This window comes from Sminthopsis crassicaudata, chromosome X (assembly GCF_048593235.1).
Source record: "Sminthopsis crassicaudata isolate SCR6 chromosome X, ASM4859323v1, whole genome shotgun sequence".
Lineage (NCBI taxonomy): Eukaryota > Metazoa > Chordata > Mammalia > Dasyuromorphia > Dasyuridae > Sminthopsis > Sminthopsis crassicaudata.
Window position 1 is genome coordinate 15,432,898 of NC_133623.1, and position 24,148 is coordinate 15,457,045.

General features: G+C 34.9%; 1 pseudogene; it reads right to left on the bottom strand.

The window, feature by feature from the left end:
* Window positions 1-3,001: 3,001 nt before the first annotated feature.
* On the bottom strand, window positions 3,002-5,410 carry LOC141548555 (tyrosine-protein phosphatase non-receptor type 2 pseudogene; annotated as a pseudogene).
* Between the last annotated feature and the right edge of the window lie 18,738 nt (window positions 5,411-24,148).

Sequence of the window (24,148 nt, forward strand, 5' to 3'; positions counted from 1 at the left end):
CTCTGTGTCTGTCTGTCTCTCTCTCATATATACACACACAACCATTTATTCACTCCTTAAGACATCCAAAGTCTGAATTTAAGACATCACAGATGTAAAAACTCTTGCTGAAAGTTAAGCTAGCCTAATGTGTGTCTAGGAGCATTTTTTCCTGAGCATTAGTAAGATAATAGTGTGGAAAAGAGTATGCTGAGTTTATATGTGAGAAACACCGCTTTAAAATTCTGCATAATACTTAGAAAAAGAAATTGAAAATATTGCTTCTCTTCTTCTACTATGCAGAGATAGTAATCGTTCTGAAATTCTGCATAATCCATAATAGACTTGATAGTCAAATAATAAGTATTCATTAATTCTGTGAAATCCTTAGCTGAGTTATCATGATTTCAAAATGTGCAGTCTCTTTAAATTTACTTCTTTAAATTTGTAACAGGGGCTCTTGAACTTTTTTGTGTCATATTCCCAAAACTCCTACTTTAGCAGTTTAGAGAAATCTATTAACCAATTCTCAGAATCACATTTTAAATTCATAAAATAAAACAGGATTATGGTGGAAACAAATGGGGATAACGGTTTGGTGAGAGTAAAGATGTAATTGTTTTCCCATGCAAGTTCATAGAGACTTCAAATAGATGCACAGTTTAGATACCAGGTTAACCTTGGACCCCAAATATGTAGCACCTTCCTAGTGCTATATAGTTAAGATGAAGTGAGCAAATGCTTTGGAGTCATATAGATGTCATGATTGATTTTCCATTGCTGGTCTAAATATCAGAAATTAATAGACTCTCCCCATGTTTTGTATTAAATTAATTTTTGTATATGTAGTACACCCTACAGGATCCCCCTCCATTAAATTGTAATCTCCCTTGGAGGAAGAGATGGAGAGGAGAGACTTTTATTTTGTATTCTCAGTTCCTAGCAAGATGCTTTGTATATAGTCATTAATTAAATGTGTGTTGATTTAAGACTTTAAAAATGATAAACTGTCTAATGTAAACTAAATAGAAAACTCTTAATTTAAAGAGAAAGAACTAGAGTTAGGTTTTCTCTTTAGAGTGGAATTGGACTACCAGATAATCTTTGATTGTACATTTAGAGACCTCATCACAATTGTAAATGGACATGGGAAAACTGGACCTTGCTACCTTGGAGGACTATGAAAAACCTTTTTCCCCCCCATGGATAACATTGTTTATGCTCAATCTGATGTAATCGTATAATTTTACTTGTTGCAATTATATTCCTAAATCTATACATACTTAACTCTATACTACCCTTATTTGTCTTCCAACTTTGTGTGGCCCTAACTTATCTTAAAATTCTGTCTTTTTGTTTCTCAATCCAGTATGAAAGGCTATTGCAGATTCAGGTTTTATTTCTTTCTGGCATTAGGACACTACACCAGTGACAAATGTTTCTTCCTTTGCAGCTATAAAAATATTTAAAATAATACCTTGACAAAACAAGAAAATACACAGAGCACTGAGTCAGATCTTCAGTACTACTAAGTCTTTCTGTTTTCCCCTGGAAAGGAGGGGCATACCCAAAGACCTAGTGTAACTAGAAAACTAGTTACAATGGTTTGGAAATTATTCATTTTCATTTTTGGCTAAGTTAAATGAAGTGTCTTTCTTATTTTAAATATTATATGACCCTGGGAGCTGAAGGCTTTTAAAAAAAAAACCTTTTTTTTCCTGTGAAACCCTAACCCTGAGTGAGGCCACAAGCCTAGATTAAAATGGTATGTATAAACTTAAGAGAGGATAAGGTATTGCATTGTTATCTAGAGACCTGATATCAAGAGACCTGCATTCCTAGGTTGAGGTGTTTTCTCTGATGTGTACTGCTGTGTGCAAGTCACTCACCCTGAGTGCTCTAAAGGCCAGCTTCGTAAACTGTGGGTCATGAGTCATGAACCCATATGGTACCTCATAACTGAATGTGGAGGGTCCAAAATTATGATTTATCCTCAGCAAAAGTTTGATTTTTATTTTCTATGTATGCACATAGGATCTCATAAAAATTTCGTTGGTGAAAAGGGGTCAGAAGTAGAAAAAGTTAAAGAAGCTCTGTTCTAGAAAATGTTTAATTCAAATAAAAAGAGTAGCTATTAAGCCGTGTGTAAGGATCCCCATGAGGACGCATATTGATTTCAAAAAACACATTAATCATTGATATTATATTTTACTCTATTTTTTATTTTCATTTTAATATGGTTCAAGTCACATTCTGTGGATGAGTAGGTTGGTAATTAACATTTAATATTAGGTTCAATATTATTGCTTCTCTTAAGTTATTTATAACAGAACTAAAATTTATTTACTGGAGTTTCCAAGGCTTTATACATCACAGAACTTAAAAAAATAAATGGTAAATACATATTGTTATACATAATACTTCCCTTAGAATCCTAAACTAGAATTTGTTAACCTCAGAAAATGTCAGCAGGGTTTTCTTTCAGAGTATCTACAAAGTAATCCTCCTCCTATTCTCAGGGTTGGTCAAACCATTATTGAAATACAGAATCTATTTTGCAACTTAAGCAAGATATAGAATGGGTACAGCGGAGAACACAAATTATTAAGGGGATTGGAAATGAGTCCAACAAGATAATAATAAAGGATTACAGTTCACAGAAGAGAAAGCCTAAGGAAAAGCTTTGGTCTTATTAAAAGTAATTCAGTCATTACTGAACCTGAGGTACTCATTGAGAACAAATGAATGGAAAAAGAATTTAAATTTCATTGGACAGGATTTAAGTTACACATAGGCCTATATTGAGTGATTATCTTACAAAAAGCAAAACAAAACAAAAAAAACTATAAGTTATCTTGGGTTACTTTAAGTGCTTTTTTCTTAGTGCAGGATGAGAGATGACTTAGAACCACCACTTTTAAAGTATCATTAACAAATTATTCTAATGAAATTAAGCTTTTTTCCACTTAAATGTTTCTTTTTTTTTTCTTTTTTTCCCAACTTAGAACTTTTTAAATTTTTTTGTTTTTTTTTCTTTTTTTTTCAACTTACACCTTTCAATACTGAAAAAACCACATTAACATACAAAAAGAATGGAAGTATAACACTAAGTAGTCTAATCTCAGTTTCTCTTAAACATTTCTACATTTCTGAAAAGTAGTTAAAATTAATCAGATTTGTAGACTTTGCAAACATAAAACTTACAAGTATCCAACAGTTCTTAAAACATCAAATTAAAGCATTTCAGTAGTAGGTGCTCATGGTCTAAAATCAATTTTGGAAACTGATAACTGTGAGACACTTTAGACATATCAGACCTCAGAGAAAAGTTTCAAGTCTTGTTTAGGACTCTAAATGGTTCAGAACTAATGGCTGTAAAACACTAGTCTTATTTAAGCCAAGTTTCCCTTCAAAATTAAATTTACTTGGCCTCACTACTTGTTAAACCTTTTCCTTTTTCTTTTGCATCTAATCTCACATGGCTTTTCTTTGTTCTGAAGATCCTCCTCCTCTATATTAGATCTTACTGCTTGCCGTTTCAGAGAATTTTCACTGTCTTCTCCACTATTTGGCATCTCAGAAGCTAGACTTAAAAGATCTAGCTGTGATTCTCCTTTATCCTTTTCTAACACCACCCTGAAACTTCTGTATCTTTGAGATGGTATATCATCATAGAAATAAGTGGGGCCTTGTTCTGCACTGTTAAAATCTTTCCACTTTTTCTTGACACTTTCGTCTCCCATGAGGTATTTTGCCCCTTCAATAATAGCCATGTATGAAAATCTTAGCTGGTCTGGGGTCTGAACAAGCCCCATACGGTACTTTCTCATGGTTACCAATACTCGTTTAATGTTAAGGGTAAAGGGGTCATCTTTTTTCTCCATAAGAACCAGGCAAGTATCAATCAGAGCAAAGGTACCTGAGACACCAACACCAGCCCTGCAATGAATGACTGCAGGCTCCTGCTCGTAGTTGAGGAAGCCATATTCCCTTATCATGAAAAGAAAAGCAAGGAGGGGGATGGGTGATTCAGGCACCTCTAAGTCGGGCCAGCTGGTGAAATGGAAGTGGGAGATGGACTTGGCCTCCCCCGTCATCATGTTCTGCAGCCGCAGGTGGTGGATCGTGTGGTGGGACTTCACCTCCTCCCTCAGCATGTGCACCGTGATCCCCGCCTCCTTGAAGAGGAGGGTCTGGCCCGGGCTGGAGGGCCAGTATTGGTAACTCTTGAGGGGGTTTTTCTCTATCCCCTCGTTGAGCATGATGACGGCCCTGGTGTTCTGCTGCCACACCATGAGCCAGAAGTGGCTCCAAGTGTTGGGCAGGGGCCCCTGTGTCAGGATGTATTTCCGCTGGGCCGCCTCCATCACCACAAAGCTGGCGTTGATGTAGTCGTTGTTCTCGCTCTCGTTCTCGTCCCCGCCTCTGCCTCCTTCCTCCATGCTGGAAGACACTGAGGACGACTCGCAGGAACCCCCGGGCAAAGCCAAGCCAAGGCCTGGATTGAAGCCTCCCCCAAGGGCTGGGGTGGCCACCATCAGACGGACCCGACTGTGGTCATAGGGAGTCAGGTCTGGATAACGGTTGCGGGATCTGTTCTCCCAGATCCGCCCCACGGTCGCGTAGTAGTCGCGGCATTGGTCTGACACTTCTAGGTGGGCTTCGGTCCACCCCTCTTTTGCATCCAGCTCCTGGAACTCGGTTTCCATGGACACTGGCATGGATAAGTATCCTGATGCCAGCATGGCCTCCTCGTCCTCGGCGGAGGAGGTAGAGTTCTCGTTGTCGGATGCGACTACTACCACCGAGGCGGAGGCGGAGGCGGCTGTGGCGGTATTGGTAAAAGTGCTGCAGGACGCCTGCTCGGAATCTGAGACCTCTGCCTGTGAGGAGGATATGGGCATTGCCATATCTGCGGAGCCCCCAAGAAAGGGAAAAGGCAGTGGTGGCGGTGGTGGGGACAGGGGATGGTGCCTGATGGTTCTGGCTCCAGTCCAAGCAAGGACACAAAGGAGTTAGGAACCTCCGGCCTAGGCCCCGGCTGGAGCGGGAAAGGGAAGAGGACTGTTCAGGGTAGGCTGCTGAGCGTGGCCTTGGTGATGATGGTAGAGGCGGCAGACGCGGAAGCGGTGGAGGTGGTGGTGGAAAAAGCCCAGTGAGCGGCCACCTGAGGCAGGAACCCTAGCGGAACAGAAGGCGGGGGACCAGAGAGTAGAACCAGTGAGGCAAAGATTGGGGAGGGAGGTGGAGTCCTGAGCCTCACGGAACTACGGACAGACAGGGGGTCACACTCACTCAGTCACACAACACCAACCGGTATTTACTGCCACGAGGCAAGATGGCTGCGCAGTCAGTTCTGATGGCAGGTGGGGAGAAGGGAAGAGAAGATGGGCGACAGGTCTCTGGAAGCGGGAATGAAAAGTTTCTTGAAAAAGTCTCTGGAGATGAGAAGAGTCTCTGGAGAGGTGAAGCCAAAGTCTCTGGGAAGATGAAGGCAGGCAGGCAGGCAGGCAGTCTGTCTCTTGAGGCGAAGGAAAAGTCTCTGGAAGGGTGAAGGCAGGCAAGCAGGCAGTCCAACTGAGGCGAAGGAAAAGTCTCTGGAAAAAGATAAAAACATGTGGGGAGGAAAATGAAAAATCTCAGAAAAAGGGAGAAAAGTTCTAAGAAGGAAAAATTCCTCTCAGGAAAAAGGGAGAAAATGTTCTGAGGAGGAAAAAAAAATCCTTTCAAAAAAAAAAAAAAGAGAAAATTTCTGAGGAGAAAAAAAAATCCTCTCAGAAAAAGGGAGAAAATTTCTGAGGAGGAAAATATCCTCTTAGAAAAAGAGGAAAAAGTTCTTAGGAGGAAAAATCCTCTCAAGAGAACAGTGTGGAACCATCCTGAAGGGGAAAAAAAAATTCTCTGAAGAAAGGGGAAAAAAAGTTTCTGAGGAAATATCCTCTCAAGAGAGAGAGAAAATTTGAGGATGAAAGAAAATCCTAAAAGGAGAAAGAAAAAGCTCTGAGCAGAGCGCGGCGGGAGAACGAACCTCCACAGGGACCTGAGGATGGAATGTAGCGCCAACCTCGATGTGGCTTGTGGTTAAGTTGCAGCCTAGGATCATGTGCCCTCTACTGGAATCAACCATCTAGCAAACAGGGGTAGGGGGGGAGTGAAGGAGAGGGAACGATGAAGGGGGCGGGAAAAGTGTTTGACTTGACTTTTAAAGGAAAATTAATGTCTTTGACATGTTTTAAAAGTATTTTCAAAATATATGTAAAGACAGATTTCTACATTTACCCTTGCAAAATCTTGTGCTTCACATTTTTCTCCCTCCTTTCCCACCACCCGTCATCCATGGCAAATAATCCAATATGTTAAACAGGTACAATTCTTCTGTATATATTTCCAAGATTGTGCTGCACACACACACACAAAAATCAGATAAAAAGGAAAAATGTCAAGCAAAAAACAGCAAAAAGAGTGAAAATAATATCTTGTGGTCCACACTCTGTGGATACTTACAGTATCACTCTTTATGTCTAAATCATAAACCCATTTTGACTTTACCTTGGTGTACGGTGTTATGTGTGGGTCAGTGCCTAATTTCTGCCATACTAATTTCCAGTTTTTGCAGCAATTTTTTCTTAAATAATTAGTTCTTATCCCAGAAGCTGGGGATTTTGGGTCTATCAAACACTAGATTACTACAGTCATTGAATGTTGTATCTTGTGAACCTAATCTATTCCACTGATCAAATATTTCTAAGCCAATACCAAACGGCTTTGATGACCACTGCTTTATAATATAGTTTTAGGTCTAGTACAGTTAGGCCACCTTCATTTGCATTTTTATTAATTCCCTTGAAATTCTTCAGCTTTTGTTCTTCTAGATGAACTTTATTATTATTATTTTTTTACTTCTAAAATAATTTCTAGTCACTTGTATGGCACTGAATAAGTAGATTAATTTTGATAGAATACTATCTATGAGCGCTTGATATTCTTCCAGTTGATTAGATCCAACATTATTTTTTTGTGGAAAGGGTTTTGTAATAGTCTTCACATAGTTCCTAACTTTGTCTTGGCAGGTAGACTACCAACTATTTTATATTATCTAAAGTAATTTTCATAGAATCTTTCTTTGTATCTCTTGCTGCTGGACTTTGTTGGTAATTACATATAGAAATGCTGATGATTTCACTTTGCTGGAGTTGTGAGTTGTTCTAGTAGTTTTTAGTTGATTCTTTAGGATTCCCTAAGTATACCATCATCTCATATGCAAATAGTGTTGCTTTTATTTCCTCATTACCTACTCTAATTTATTTGATTCCTTTTTCTTCTCTTATTGCTAAAGCTTCTATTTCTAATACAATATTGAACAGTAATGTTGATAATGGGCAAACTTGTTTCACCCCTGATCTTATTGGGAATGGTTCTTGTTTGTCCCCATTATATATGATGCTTGTTGATGACTTTAAATAGATGCTACTGACTATTTTAAGGAAAAGCCATTTATTCCTATACTCTCAAGGGTTTTTAATAGGAATGGATGTTGCATTTTGTCAAATACTTTTTCTACATCTATTCAGATAATCATATATTTTGTTACTTTGATTATTGATATAGTGAATTATGCTAATAATTTTCCTGATATTGAAGGAGCCCTGCAGTCCTGGTCTAAATCCTACATAATCATGGTGTCTTTTCATGGTGATAACTTGCTGTAATCTCTATGCTAATATTTAATTTAGGATTTTTGCATCAATATTCATTAGGGAAATAGGTTCAAAACAGAGAAAATTATAGACCAATCTGGTTTAATTATTAATACCATATCTGTGTCATAAAAGGATTTGGTAGGACTCCTTTTTCTCCCATTTTTCCAAATAGTTTACATAGTATTAGAATTATTTTTTATTTAAATGTTTGGTAGAATTCACATCCAAATCCATATGGCCTTGCATATATTTTCTTAGGGACTTGATTAGTAACTTGTTCTTTTTCTTTTTCTAAAATGGGACTATTTAAGTAATTTATTTCCTCCTCTGTTAATCCGGGCAATCTATATTTTTGTAGATATTCCTCCATTTCACTTTGATTATCAAATTTATTGACAAAGTTGGGCAAAGTAACTCCTAATTATTGCTCTAATTTCTTCTTCATTAGTGGAAAGTTCTCCATTGTCATTTTTCAGACTAACAGTTTAATTTTCTTCTTTCCTTTTTCTAATCAAATTAATGGTTTATCTATCTTGTTGTGTTTTTTCCCCATAAAACCAGTTCTCAAGTTTTATTTATTAATGTAACAGTTTTCTTACTTTCAATTGTATTAATCTCCCTTTTTATTTTCAGAATTTCAAATTTGGTATTTAATTGGGGTTTTTTAATTTGTTCTTTTTTCAGCTTTTTAAGTTGCATGGCCAATTCATTGAACTTCTCTTTCTCTATTTTATGCAAGTAAGCATCTAGAGATATACATCTTCCCCTAACAACTGCTTTGGCTGCATCCCATGAATTTTGTTGTATTGTCTTATTATTGTCCTTCTCATGGAAGAAATTATCTATTGTATCTATGATTTGTTATTTCACCTCCTCATTCTTTAGGATCAGAATATTTAGTTTCCAATTAATTTTTGGTCTATTTTCCCCTGGCCCTTTGTACATGTAATTTTTATTGCATCATGATCTGAAAAAGATGCTATTTCTGCCTTTCTGCATTGGATTTTGAGGTTTTTATGTCTTAATATATGATCAAATTTTGTGTGGGTTCCATGTACTGCTATAAAAAAAGATATATTCCTTTATCTCTGTTAAATTTTTTTCAAAGGTCTATCATATAATCTAACTTTTCTAAAGTTCTCTTTACCTCTGTCTTGTTTCTTATTTATTTTGTGTGTTGATTTATCTAGTTCTGAGAGAACAAGGTTGAAAATCCCCACTAGTATAGTTTTATTGTCTATTTCTTCTTGCATCTCTCTTAACTTTTCCTTTCCGGAATTTGGATTCTGTGTCACCTTGTTTAGTATTGATATTCCTTCATTATCTTTGGCACCCTCTAGCAAAATGTAATTCCCTTCCTTATCTCTTTTAATTAGATCTATTTTTGCTTTTGCTGGATCTGAGATCACAGTCTCTATCCCTGCTTTTTTCTTTCTTTCTTTTTTCTTTTTTTTTTCCCTTCAGCTGAAGCATAATCAATTCTGCTTCAACCTTTTACCTTTACTCTGTATGTGTCATTTTGCTTTAAAAGTGTTTTCTGTAAACAACATATTGTAGAATTCTGATTCTTAATTCACTCTCTTATCTGCTTCTGTTTTATGGGAGAGTTCATCTGATAAAATTATTAACTCAGTCTTTCCTGCCATCTTATTTTCACCATGTTATATTTTTCTTTTTTCCCTTTCCCCCCCAATCAGTGTTTTCTTTCTGTCTACCACCTCCTTCAATCTGCCCTCCCTCATTTTTTATCCCTTTCCCCTTCTACTTCTATTCTCCTTTATATTCCCTACCCTTTTCCTTACCTTTTTCACTTCCTATTTCCCTATAAATATGTCTGATATGTTCATTTTCTCTTTTTATAAAATGCCTTCTACATGCCATGCACTGTGCTAAGTGCTGAGTGCTTTACAAATATATCATTTATTTCTCATGACAACCCTAGCAAATAATCCTTTGTCTGTTTTAGTTTCCTCAAATGCAAAATCTGAGAGCTGCTGTTACTCAGATTTTGGATTTGAGGAAACAAACAGACAAAGGATTAAGTTATTTGCTCAGGGCCACACAGCTAGTTGTCTGAGCCTGAATTTGAACTCAGGTATTCCTGATTCTAGGTCTTGTATTCTTTTCCCTGGGCCATTGGCTTGAAGTTTTCATTTCAAGGCCTTGTATTGACTCTTCAGTCCTGACTCTGTTCCTTAAAGCCTGTTTTTAACTTGAGGTAAGTCTCTGAGCTTCAGTTTACTCATTTTTGACACCTAATGATACCGACAGCTTAAATTCTATTCTTTGTCATGGTATCCTTATAACATCCCTCAAAGTAGGTTCTATAGAGATTATCTTCCTTTGACAGACAAGGAAAGTTTCATTAGGGGATAAAGATATAGATCTTTATTTTTGATCCTCTTTTTTTGATCACTCTTTCCAGTACTCCATGCTTCTCTCTTTCATAGGAATGAACCCTATTTTATCGACATTTGAATGTCTCTAGAACTTGTTATCTGTGTAATAGTGGACAATTCTGAGCCTCAGTTTCCTTATTTTAAAACATTTGGCCTAAATATTCTCTGATGCTTTTTATAGTTCTAAATCCATGAGTCTAAAACTTAAGTCTGCATGTTCAGAAAAGTAGATGGGTATGATTATATATACATATATGTATATATACACACAAACACACACATATACACATTTAAATGCCTGTGTGTGTGTATATATATATATATATATATATATATATATATATATATATATATATATATATATATATATATATATATATATATATATATATATATATATATATATATATATATATATATATAATTTTCAGTGAGAATGATGTAATTTTAAAATGTAGTTCACAGGGAGAAAAAAATGTAAAATTATATGAGTTATTTACATGACTAAAAAAAATCCACTGATGACTTTATTCTTTGGAAGAGAGTTTGGATGATCTCAGTCAGATAAACTGTTGTCCCTCAAGTGAAAAACCAGGTCTTCATCTCTCTTTGACCTCAAGAGATAGATTTGACCATCAAGAGATAGATTTAAAATAATCTCTATTGTATAGTAAAACAGTGATTATGTCCATTATATTTTTGAGTTGTAATTTTAAATAATTTTGAGGGCGAAATGTTTTATAGCACTTTGAATAAAAGATGCATAATCAAACCAAAGTTAAAATCTAATAACCTAAAATAGTAGAAAACCTTTATGGTTTGCACAGCTATTTTGTGACAGCAATTAATGTGTAGCTTCCTAGTTTTCATACTTTAAAGATTGTTGGAACATCTATCTGTTTTCTTATAGAAACTAAGAATAGCTCATGATGTTTATTATAGATATTATCATATATTTTTATTATGAAATTTACCCAGGTAAATCTGTAATTATTGTAGGTCAACAAAGTAATCTATGAACACAGCTGAGTGTTCAAACGTCATTTATAGCCCAATCCTGAGCTCTTTAGACACAGCTAACTCAGTTTCCAAACTATTGCCAATCTATTCATCTGCATACTTGTTGTTCTAATATTAGAGAGGGAAAACTTGTTAAATTATACCTGTTTTTGAACTCTCAACTCGGAGTTCAAACAATTTATTGTGAATCACCAAATGGTTAATTTCTACAATATATGGCCTTGCCATTCCTTTTTGCTAACTTTTAATATTGTTTTATTAGAAGAGAATACTGTCTCATAAGTATTTGAAATCAGTTTCCAGGAATTAATTCCAGGGGCAAATAATCTGTTTTTTGTCCTTATTTAAATGTACCCTTATTCTGAGGGTGGCTGTCTTGGGCTCATGTTTGATAATTTCTAAGCTTTTTCCCTTGATCTGCATGACAGCTTTTTAATGTAACATTTTATTTTCCAAAGTATATGTAAAACAGTTTTTATATTTGTTTATATATAAAGTTATAATTTTGAGTTCCAGATTCTCTTTCCTCCTCCCTCCTCACCTCCCACTTTATGTTTTTATTGTTTTATTTCTATTTTTGGTTATACATGTACAATAATTTTTAAAATATACATTTCTTTATGAAACGTGTTGGGACCAAAAAATCAGAACAAAAGGGAAAAACAGAAGAAAAAGAAATAAAGCAGTAAACATAGCATGTGTTGATTTACATTCATTTTCCATAATTCTCTCTCTAGATAGAGATGGTATTTTCTATTCAAAGTTTATTGTGATTGCTGTGGATCTCTGAATTATTGAGAAGAAACAAATCTTTCATAGTTGATCATCATACAATCTTGCTATTACTGTCTCTCAGTATCTCAGCATCAGTGTGTGTAAATATTTCCATGTCTAAAGTCAACTTGTTCATCATTTTTATAGGACAATAATATTCCATGACTTTTATATATCATAACTTATTCATCTATTCCCCAATCATTGGGCATCTACTAACTTTCCAATTCTTTGCCAATGCAAAAAGAGCATTATAAACATTTTTGCACATGTGGGTACCTATCTCTCATTTATGATTTCTTTGGGATATAGACCCAGCAGAGACATTGCTGGATGAAAGGGTATGCAAAGTTTGATAGTCCTTTGGACATAGTTCCAAATTGATCTTCAGAATGGTTGACTCAGTTCACAGCTATACCAACAGTTTTTTCTCATCCCCTTCAACATTTACCATTCTCTTTTCCTGGCATCTTAGCCTATATGAGAGGTGTGAGGTAGTACCTCAGAGTTGTTTTAATTTGATTTTATCTAATCAGTAGTAATTAAGAGCATCTTTTTATATACTTATAGGTACTTTAATTGTATTCTAGAACCACCTATATACACATTCTGGGCTTTGCCTTATTTATTCAGTAGGTATTCATTGAATATTTGCTACTGCATTTAATTTGATACAAAAATCATTTATTAAGCACTTATGTGCCAGAAAATATGCCATGGATAGAAAGACAAAACAAAATCTGATCCCTGTCTCCAGGATGCTTTCATATTCTATTGGGAAATATATCTTAAAGACAATGAATATAATAGTGTTTTAAAAAAGAGAGATGAGGGAAGGGGGTGTGAAAAGGCCACCTTTCTGGGAGGTAGCACCTGAACTTAGTCTTTTTTTATTATAACTTTTTATTTACAAGATATATGCATGGATAATAATTTTTCAGCATTGACAATTGCAAAACCTTTTGTTCCAACTTTCCCCCTCCTTTCCTCCATCCCTTCCCCCAGATGGCAGGTAGACCAATATATGTGAAATATGTTAAAATATAAATTAAATACAATATAGGTATACATGTCCAAACAGTTATTTTGCTGCACACATAGAATCGGACTTTGAAACAGTGTACAATTAGCCTGTGAAAGAAATAAAAAATGCAGGTGGACAAAAATAGAGGGATTGGGAATTCTCTGTAGTGGTTCATAGTCATCTCCCAGAGTTCTTTTGCTGAGTGTAGCTGGTTCAGTTCATTACTGTTCTATTGGAGCTGATTTGGTTCATCTCGTTGTTGAAGAGGGCCTCGTCCATCAGAATTGATCATCATATAGTATTGTTATTGCTCTGTATAATGATCTCCTGGTCCTGCTCATTTCACTCAATATCAGTTGATTTAAGTCTCTCCAGGCTTCTCTGTATTCCTCCTGTTGGTCATTTCTTACAGAACAATAATATTCCATAAAATTCATATACCACAATGTATTCAGCCATTCTCCAATTGATGGGCATCCACTCAGTTTCCAGTTTCCGGCCACTACATAAAGGGCTGCCACAAACATTTTGGCACACACAGGTCCCTTTCCCTTCTTTAGTATTTCTTTGGGATATAAGCCCAGTAGTAACACTGCTGGGTTAAAGGGTATGCACAGTTTGATAACTTTGAGCATATGAACTTAGTCTTAAAGGAAGAAGCTAGATTCTAAGAGGAAGAGAGGATGTATATTCCAGACATGTGGGATAGCCAGTGAAAATACAGTGGATAGATCATAGGCCCTGGAATTAAGAAGACCCAAGTTCAAATATGGCCTCAGACAAGTGTCTGCTATGTGGCCCAATTGCCTCTAAAAGAAAAAAAAATTGGAAAATATGTGAAGGCAGGAAAGCCATTTTGGTTGAACTTGAGAGTGCATGAGGGTCTGGTTATAAGCTTTCTAGGAATGCAAGCTAGAGAAATATTGTTATGAGCTTTAAAAAAGCCAAGGTGAGGAGTTTGGGTGGTCTGTAAAAATGGAGAGACAGTGGAGGTTTAGAAATGGCTTTAAGGGGGGAAAAAGCATGTTGATATGTGTGTATATAGTGTATATATATAAACACACACACACATATATAGTATTTTTTATTTTTAGTTTTTATTACAGCTTTTTATTTACAAGATATATGCATGGGTAATTTTTCAGCATTGACAATTGCAAAATCTTCTGTTCCAAATTTTCCCCTCCTTCCCTCCACTCCTTCCCCTAGATGGCAGGTAGTCCAATACATGTTAAATATGTTAAAATATGTGTTAAGTCCAATATATGTATACATATTTATAGTATATCTTTTTGAAGAGACGAAATCAGTATACATTCTCAACAGGCAATCAGTGTCACAAAACTTATGTGAAAACCATGTCAGATGAACTAACAGTGAACAAAGCAATATTGTTTAAATTCAGAAAAGGTAGTGAAGAGAGCCTTCCAGGAGAAAGTGAATTTTGAATGCAGTTTAGAAAAAATTACAAAGACATCCATAGATGTACTAAGGCATCTGTGAGTATGAGCATTGGCTGTAAAGGGAAGAATAAAATTTTCCTTGGGTGGCTCTCACCCTTGAAATTTGGTTAGTCCCTACATATTTACTATCATCATACATTAATTACTTTCAAATCACTGCCCTTAGTTCTGCCCTTTCAAGGAGCGTTTTTGTCAGAATATTTGGAAAGAACATAGAGGAAAGGGTTATGTACAACCAAACTTTCCCCTCATGACAATAGCCACATTCCTTTTTAAGCCTATATTTTCTTTAACTTAGGCAGAAGAAAAATTATATTCACTGGATTTTGTCTTTTTATGTTTTTGGTAAGTGTATCAAGCATAACAATTAAGATTCTTCCTTATTTTAGCTCAGGAGATCCTCATCAGAATGAGTATTTATTAAATGATTAGTGTGTGCCAACACTATTTTAAGTGCTGTTGAAACAAATATAACTGAGCAGAATAGTTTCTTAGTCAAGTCTTGGGTATCATTTTAATTCCTTTTTAGGACAGATTAGCCCAACTCACACAGGAATGGAGAAGTTAGGATATTATTTCCCACCACACCATCTCCATGTATACTTGAGATCAAGTGGAGGAATAGGTCCTGTGAATTGAATAAATGGAGAAATTGAGAAGTTAGGGTATTTGAGGGAATATCAACATGTATGCTGAAGTTGCCTCATATGAAGACAGAATGGAGAGGGGGATTATGAGTCAGGTACCAAATTCCTTAAGGAATGTGGGAAAATGCCCCAGAGAAACTTAACATAAAGATGCTTTGATTCCTGGTCTTGATTCTTAAAAGATAGAAAGAAAAACCTTGTGTGTATAAAGTTTTATTCCCCCTCTCAGATTAACGAATACTCATGTAGTCATCCAAATGTTTAGAGAACTCCAAAGACAGAAGGTACTTGATAATACTGCTAAACACATTGCCTGACCTGTAGCATTTTGTGTTTTGAGGCACAGCAATGAATTCATTTTGCCAACACATGGACACTTTAATCATCATTCCCACCATTCATAATTGTAACTTGTGGAATAGATGTTGGTGTCCTGGGGCAATGAATAGTGAAATGGTCATAGTAGGAGTTATGTTTAGTTTTTGTGATTTTGTTCATAGCACTGGTCTTATTTCCTTCAGTAATTGCCAACATGTAACATTCTTTAAATATCTATGGAAACAAGTCATTCTTGTATTTGAAATCATTTTGAGTGCCAAGAACATATAAGAACTTTTCACCCTGGAAAGTTATTTTTAGGGTGAGGAAGAGATGATTGTCTACTTCTCTACACACTCACATAGATATGAAAAAAAGAACAATCTGATTGATTCATGGGATTGTAGGATCTCACAGCTGGAGTATAGTCAAACCTTTATGTGAGCAAGAACCAAGGTGATTCCTCCTAAAATCCCAAAACATCTAATTCTGCTTTAGACAACCCTAATTTTTAGGAAGCTCTGATAAATATTAGGAAACAATCTCTAATTCACAGATACGTTTCAGATTTTGGAAAAGAATAGATGATACCCATAGGAGCAGAGTCCATGAACATCTATTATTAGAATTTTTCTGCATTTGCAGTAGAATTATCCTGGTTGCAACCACAAGGCATCTCTATTGTAAGAACCTAAGCACTACTATGCAAGTGTAATGAAGCATATATAATTTCCAGTGGAATTCTCTGTTTCTAGTTTCTATCTTCTGAGGTTGTTTGTATATGAAATGATTTACTTCTAGATTCCAATTTCTCTGTTCTCCATTCTGTCACACAGCTAGCATGCATTTCCTAAAGCATGCCTGAACATATAATATCCCTGTGTAAGAGCTTACAGGAAATCCCTTTTGCCACGAGGATAAAATCTATACATCTCAGTTTAGTACTTAAAGCCCTTCACCCTGGATCTATCTATACTTTCTTTCCATTTTGAACCTCCGCAATTGTATTGGCTGTCTCACATTCTCTAAATCAGTTCCATCTTCCCCTTTCCCTAGGATAGTCTCTAATTTCCTAATCCTCCTAATTTCTCTAATCATATACTATATGATGTCTAACCTCTGTTGCTAATGTCTCCCAATACTTTTCATGTTAATATATGATTTATTTAAATATATGTATGTATACCTGTTGTTTTCCGCATAAAATGTAAGCTTTTTTCCCTTTTTTCCTTTAATATCCTTAGTACCTATTATAGTATCATATATATACAATGATAAAGGAATGCTTGATGATTAATTGAATATGGGTAGAATCTGTATCACTTGATAACTGATGTAATGTGGGTGATGAGGGGGAAATGACAAATCAAAAATAACTTATAGATCTGCATAAGTAGAAGGACAGTAGTCCTTTGGATAGTGTAAATAGGAGGAGGAGGATGGTCAGTGTGAAAATTATACCTATTACCCGAAACAAGAAATTATTCATGAGTTGCTGATTGGCTTAGCTGAGAAGAAATATCTAATATAATGTTTATTCACATAGCTAAAACCATAAATTCAGACTAAAATAATATATCTTTTGCTTTACATCTACTAAAAATACTTTTAAAATATAAAGCTACCAATGAAGATGAACTTCAAGTAATTATTAGGAGCCACTTTGCCCAACTTTTTGCCAATAAAACTGGAAATCTAAATGGAATGGATATCTCCAAAATGTGAGTTTCTGAGATTAACAGAAAAGGAAATACAAAACTTGAATACCCCTACATTAAAAAAAATACAAAAAATCACAAATGAATTTCCTAAGGAAAAAATAAAATAAAATTTACAACCAGATGGAACTACAAGCTAATTCTACCAAACATTTAAAGAAGGTAAAGGACTCATATCATATATTTCTTCTATTACAGAAACATGCATTTGATACCTAAACTAAGCAGAACAAGACCAGAAAGAAAACTCTAGACCTGTTTCCCCAGTGGATAAACATTTAAATACCAAAAAGGAAATTGCAGCACTATATCCCAAAGATGTGTACAAAATGCAGGGTTGATTCACTATTAGTAAAACTGTCAGCATAATTAACCATATCAATTTTAAAAATACAAAAATCATATGATTATATCAATAGATATGGAAAATGGTTTTGACAAAATACAGCAACCAATTCTATTAAAAATCATGCAAAAGTATAGGAAATAGTGGAGTTTTTCTTAAAATAATATCTAAAATCAACAACAAGCATAATTTATAATAGGGAGACCTTGTATCCTTTCAGATAAGATCCAAGATGAAGCAAAGATGCTTTTTTGCTCTTTATCACTGCTATTATTCATTATTGTATGGAAAATGCTAGCTATCATAATAAAACAAGAAAATGAAATTGAAGTAATAAGCATAAAGAGGAAATAAGTCAATTTTCATAAATGATATGATATAGTTAGAGCACCTTAGAGAATTATCTAAAAAAACTAATTAAATTAAAACTTTATCAAACATGCAAGATGCAAAATAAACCCACATAATTCATCAGCACTTATATATATATATATATATATATATATATATATATATATATAACCAGCAAACTCAAAAGAAATAGAAAGTGAAATTCCATTTAAAATAACAACAGAAAAAATGGACATGTATAGATATATTGTATTTAACTTATACTTAAACATACTTAACATGTATTGGTCAACCTGCCATCTGGGGGAGGGGGTAGGGAGAAGGAGAGGAAAAATTGGAACAAAAGATTTTACAATTGTCAATGCTGAAAAATTACCCGTGCATATATCTTGTAAATAAAAAGGTATAATAAAAAATAAAATAACAGCAGAAATTGAGTCCTTGATTTAGATACAAAATTATATAAGCAAATTAGAAGAATAAGGAAAAAATGCTTGTCACATCTTTGGATAGAGGAAAAATTCATGCCCAAATACTTGATAATAAATGAAGAAGATGGCAAAATGGATAATTTTAATTACATCAAAACAGTTTTGTAAGTTTATCTAATAAAGAGCTAATTTCTCAAATATACGTAGAGTACTGAACCAAATTTAAAAATAAGAACCATTCTTGAATTAATAAGGGGGGATATGGATATCATAGCTTAGGATATGAAATGTAATTGTCACAAAAATAAATCAAAGCTGTCAATAGTCATAAAATGCTTCAAATCAGTGATAAAATCAAAATGCAATTTTATAGTTAATAAACTGTGATTTTATTTTTGTTAGATCTTTTGGTCAACTGCATGAGTATACAGAATTGTCTTCTGTATATCATTTGTTAATTGTTTTTTTTCCTTCTTTGAATATTTGTGTAGATTTTTATCTTAAAAATTTGGTGGCAATAGGACAGATAAACTTATGGGTCAGTAGTTATTTTACTTTTTAATTTACATTTTTCACTTAAAATAAGGATAATAAAATCCTGTTTTGCCAAATACTTTGTGTCTTCTTCAAATATTTTGAGAATTGGTCCCTCAGCTTCTTAAAACTTGTATATTAGCTCTATTGAATTACTTGCTCTCTAAGGGAAGGGGTGTGAGGAAGGGAGGGGGAAAATTTGGAACAAAAGGTTTGCAAGGGTGAATGTTGAAAACCATCTTTGCCTTTATTTTGAAAATGCAAAGCTATTATTTTTAAAAATGAAGGGGTAAAATAGACACCAGAAGTGGCACCAGAACTGGCAAAAATTACATAGAGTTGGGAGAGTTTAGTTAATGAGGAAAAAGACAAATTCCACTAGGGATCTTGCAGTTAATCGGGAGAAAGGAAATATTCTCTGAGGTGGGAGAAAGGCCTTGACTGGAGGTTAGATTAACCAGAGTTAGGTAGAGTAAGGAGAAAGGCACCCATAAGGGAAAGCACTATGAAGGCAAGAAAGAGAGTACTTCATGGTGGGCTTAATCCTGAAGAGAACTTAGCAAAGATCTTCATCATAACTAGATTCTTTATAGGGGAAATATAGCCTGTGGTTTCTCAGATGCAAAGGCAGGAAATCAAGAGGGAAGCATCAAAGAGCTAGATGGAATGCACCTGGCAAACCAGGTCCCAGAGTTGTCTGAAGATAAGCCAATGAAGATAGTTTGGGAAAGCTAACTTCCATCAAGGTTTTCTCAAAGATTGTTGTTAAGGTCTTTAAAGATACTAACTAGATTGGAGACAGGATGTATGACTTCATATTATTCTGTAAGAATAGCATTTGGGATTCTTCCTGACAGGGGAAGAGAGTAAGTCATATCATACCCTGAAACAATATCATTTGTTTTATAGTATATTATTAATTTTCATTTAAAGTTCCAAAAATTATTTTGCATACCATAGATGCTTGTATGGGACTAGTTGATTATATACAACAGAGTCGAACAGAATAGACCTCTCCATATTGGAAGCCTCCTCCTATACAAGATTCCCGATGACATGCTCTTTAGTTAAAATGTAAATTTTTTTCTTGTTTTTGTTCTCAACTTGAAAAGTTTCCATAAAAACTAGTTGGTCTCCATTTTGCATGTATATTTTAAAGCAAAACATTGTTTTGTTTTGTTTAAATCTGCCTTTCATTAGGGAAACAAAATTATATAGTTGCTGCTGCTTACTTGGATTGGGAAGATATGGAGTAGGAATGCCTTGTAAATGTAGAAGTGCTTTCTTCTAATTGCTTATTTAAAATACTTCAATATTCTAGGGTGATTTAGAACCCAAAAATTTGCCTGCCCCAGACTAGCATACAGAATGGAGGGTGATGTAGAACAGAGGAGTGGGGTACCTAGAATACAAAGATAGGGAAACCCCTGGCCTAGTATACAGACTAGTCTGCAGTGTGGCCTGGACCCTAAAACACAAAGACAGGGAACAGAGAGCAACCTAGAACCAGGGATAGGGGACTTCATTCCCTTTCTTTCTGTTCTAGGTCACCCTTTTCTCCTTGTCTCTGTATTTTAGGTTGCCCCATCCCTGTGTTTAGGTCGTCCTCTGTCCTGTGTGCTAGGCCTAAGGTTTTTTCGTCTTTTTGTTCTAGGTTGTACTCACATTTTTTTTTCTTCTCTTTACGTCGCCATCCAGGGGAATTCCTTTTGAGTAACTGCTGCTTCTGCTTGCTCTTTTGTTTATGTACTTCCTACTGCTCATTTGAATCCTTGAACAACTGGGAGTGAGAACTTTTTAAATCCAATAGTCATTTGATTTTATTGCAATGTTTCCAGTCATCTCATGTCATCTGTTGTGTGCAGAAGGATTCTTGATGAGAGAGGAGTCAAATGCTAACTTGCCAAATGCCTAACTTAACTTTCTTCTTAAAGAAGATCTTCATTTTACTATCGGGTAACTGAGTGCCATAATATTTCTCTTGCTTATTAGTCTAGGTGTATGTCCTTTTTCTGCAAAATAAAGCATAATGTATTATGCCAGCATGTTGCATTATATAAATAGAAATTGGTTAGTTTTCAAATGAAGTAATGAAGCTGTGGAGGATCAGTGGGGTATATTTGAGAAAATCCCCATTTACAACTTTCTCAGAGAAGGCCCAGGAAGCCTAGTTCTTCCTTCATTATATACTTTTTCCATAAAGAAACTAGCTGCTTCTATTATGATCAACAGTTATTATTCCATTTAAATATTTTGTTAAAAACATAACATTGAATAGAAATGCAACCAACAAAGGCTTGCTTAAAGAGTATTGTTAAATCAGATTGATTTCAAGGTATAAAGTATCATGATCCTTTAAGTATTCTAAGTCTGTAGCAAGCTTCTTTGTCAGTTCATTCTTACTCACTTTGCTTCTTTGTGATCACAATTAGATTCAATCATAGGCTTCTGGTACTAGTAATGTCACTTTACATAATGAAGGAAATGGAAGTAAAGTAAAAATATTTCTGGTGAAAACTCAGTATATGTAAAGGTTCAATGAAAGCTTAATTTGACTACTTTATGTGTCAGCTGACTCCTTTTCCACATAAGCATATAGTTTTAATTGTAAATCCCTATGTTGTATTTTCCTTATTAATTAATAAACCTTTTGTTATTTTGATATAGTTTGTATGTTTTGGCCTTCATTTAGTGATCCAGAAGTATTTAAGGTTGTTCTAGGCTAGGCTTCATTCAGGCTAGCCTTTTGGTTGTTGAGGTTCAATAACTGAAAGAAATGAGAAACTTGTATGGCATTTTACACTTAACAAAAGAAAATTTACTTTGCCATGGTGGGAGGATTTTCAGCAAGGATCTCATGTATTGAGGGCTATCAGTTGATTGCCCATGTACTTAGGTAACCAAGAATGGATATCAACATACTGATTCTTTAGTTCCCTGGACTATTCAAATTTCAAAGAGAATTGTAAAGAAAAACTACCCCAAAGTGTGTTGGGGGGGAGTAAGAAGGAAAGGAAGAAAAAACAAAGTATATTATAAACATAGAAAAACAAACTATGTAAGAGCACCCTGAAAGAATGACTACATTACTTTCATGTTCTCTGACCTATCTGCCAAGACTTCTGTGTCCTTCAGTGCCCTATAGTGGAGAGAAATTGCCACATTGTTTTTCCCATTAAAGGCTTTTGAGGAATTATATCTATCTATCTATCGACCTATTGATCTATCGATCTATCTATATATATAGAAAGAGAATTATATATAGTTATATATATATATATATATATATGAATAATATATATATATATATATATATATATATATAACTTTATAGAGAGATATGTGTGTATGTGTGACATGTACACATCATTATATACATTTTACAGTTGAGGAAATTGAGGCACACAGGGTTAAGTGACTTGTCCAAGGTTACACAGCTAGTAAGTATTTGAACTCTGATTTGTTCTTAGGTCTTCCTGAGACCAGGATAGAGGATCCCAGGCCTCTATCCACTGTACTACTTCACTTCCTGCTTAGATAACTTTCATTCCTTCCTTGCTGCCAAGAAGCAAACTATCTCTAAAAGATACCCCTTCTCATTCCTCCAGGCTCTCACTAGATAAAAAGAAAAAGCATTTATTATATGACAGAAATTGTACTAAGAAATGCAGAGGGACCCTTAGGCATTGTATTAGCAGCAGTGCAGAGGTAACAGTCATTTCTAGATGACAGAAAGCAAATGGCTATGCTGGGCCTGGCTTTGTAATTGCCCACACTAGTATTAAGTTTGCTGGTCCTGTGAATCTGCCTCTTGTCTTGCTGTTGTGCTGTTGCTTTGACTGGGAAAGTTCTGCTGTCCCCTGCCATTGCTCTGAGCCTTTGCTGCCACTGTCTGCTGTGCCAGAGTCAGCTGCTGCCCCCTGCATTCCAGGACCTAAGCATTGCTAAGGACAAATTCTCTTAATGGCACGGTCTCAATTTATCTGTCTCTTCTGAGGCTAGCATTGCTTTATTCTTTCTCTCATTTTGAAGTTCTACTTTGTCCTACTTTAGTAGGGGAATAATATATGATGAATGTAAAGCATAAATGTGATTTATAGAAATATATTTCTGCTCACATGGATTAAATTTGACACTGGGATGGGGAAATTTATGAAGTGCTGTTCAAAACTCTGCCTAATGTCTGTTTTCTTTTTAAAATTATCTACACATGTTAATGTTTAATAGTTTTTTCAACTGCCCCTTCCTCCCCTCATAGAGATCTATCCTATACAGCATCATTTTTTAAACAAAACAAAAAATAGAAGAGAAAAATTTAATCCTTGGACTGTGGGACCTTTGCAAAGTACTCATATTAGGGGTATCCTCTCATATTCTTTGCAGCTGTGCTTGTTTTTTGGGGGTTTTTTGTCATTTTTACTGTTTGTAGTGGTTGTTCTTTACATTTACTTTGTTATAATTGTTTAAACAGCATGTTGTTGTTTTGACTCCACTTTCTTTATTCTGAATTAGATCATGTTAAAATTTCTACAATTCTTTCTATTCATCATTACTTCCAACACGGTAATATTCTATTGTATTCACTCATATTCCTTATATTTTATATACTATAATTTGTTTTGCCATTCCTCAATCATTGGAAAGCTACTTCATTTCTATTCATTCTTCCATCAAAAGCACTGAATTTTGGAAAACAAAGGCATATGGTTCCCTTTTTCTTATTGGTGACATCCTTGGGCTATAGACCTAATAATAGAATCTCTGGGTCAAGGGGTACGAACATTTCAGTCACTTTATTTTCATACTTTATTATATGGTGTTACAGAATTATTTGACTGAATTATAGTTTCATCAGCATTCTACTAGTCTACCTATTTTCTTACAGTCCTTACCGTTTTTGGCATCCTAATGCTACATCAATCTAATATTTTGCATTTTGTATTCATATCTTTGCCAATTTGAATTGTGTGAAGCGAAATGTTAGAGAGCTTATTATTTGCATTTCTCTGATTATTAGTGATTTTAATCATACTTTTAAATGGTTAATAGTGTGTAATTCTTTGATTATTTATAAACTATCTTAAAGCTGTAACCTTTATTCATACACTTTGATCACTTAGATATTGGGAGATGGCTTTCAATCTGTATGTCTATGTGTGTATAATGTAATACAATGTATATTACATATATATGATTTATATGTTATTTATACATCTTGAATAGCAAACCCTTATCTGAGACACTCAAGGCCCAGAAGCTGAAGTGACTTGGTCAAGGTCACACAAGCAGTAGCTAACATGAATCAGTATTCACTTCTAACCCCTTTGATTCTACCTCTCTATCAGTGGCTAAAAGATAGTCCTATTTTAATTTTTATTGGCCTTATATTTTGTAAATCTCTCCCTAGCCACTGTTATGAACAGGAAACTTTCTTATTGCTTGCC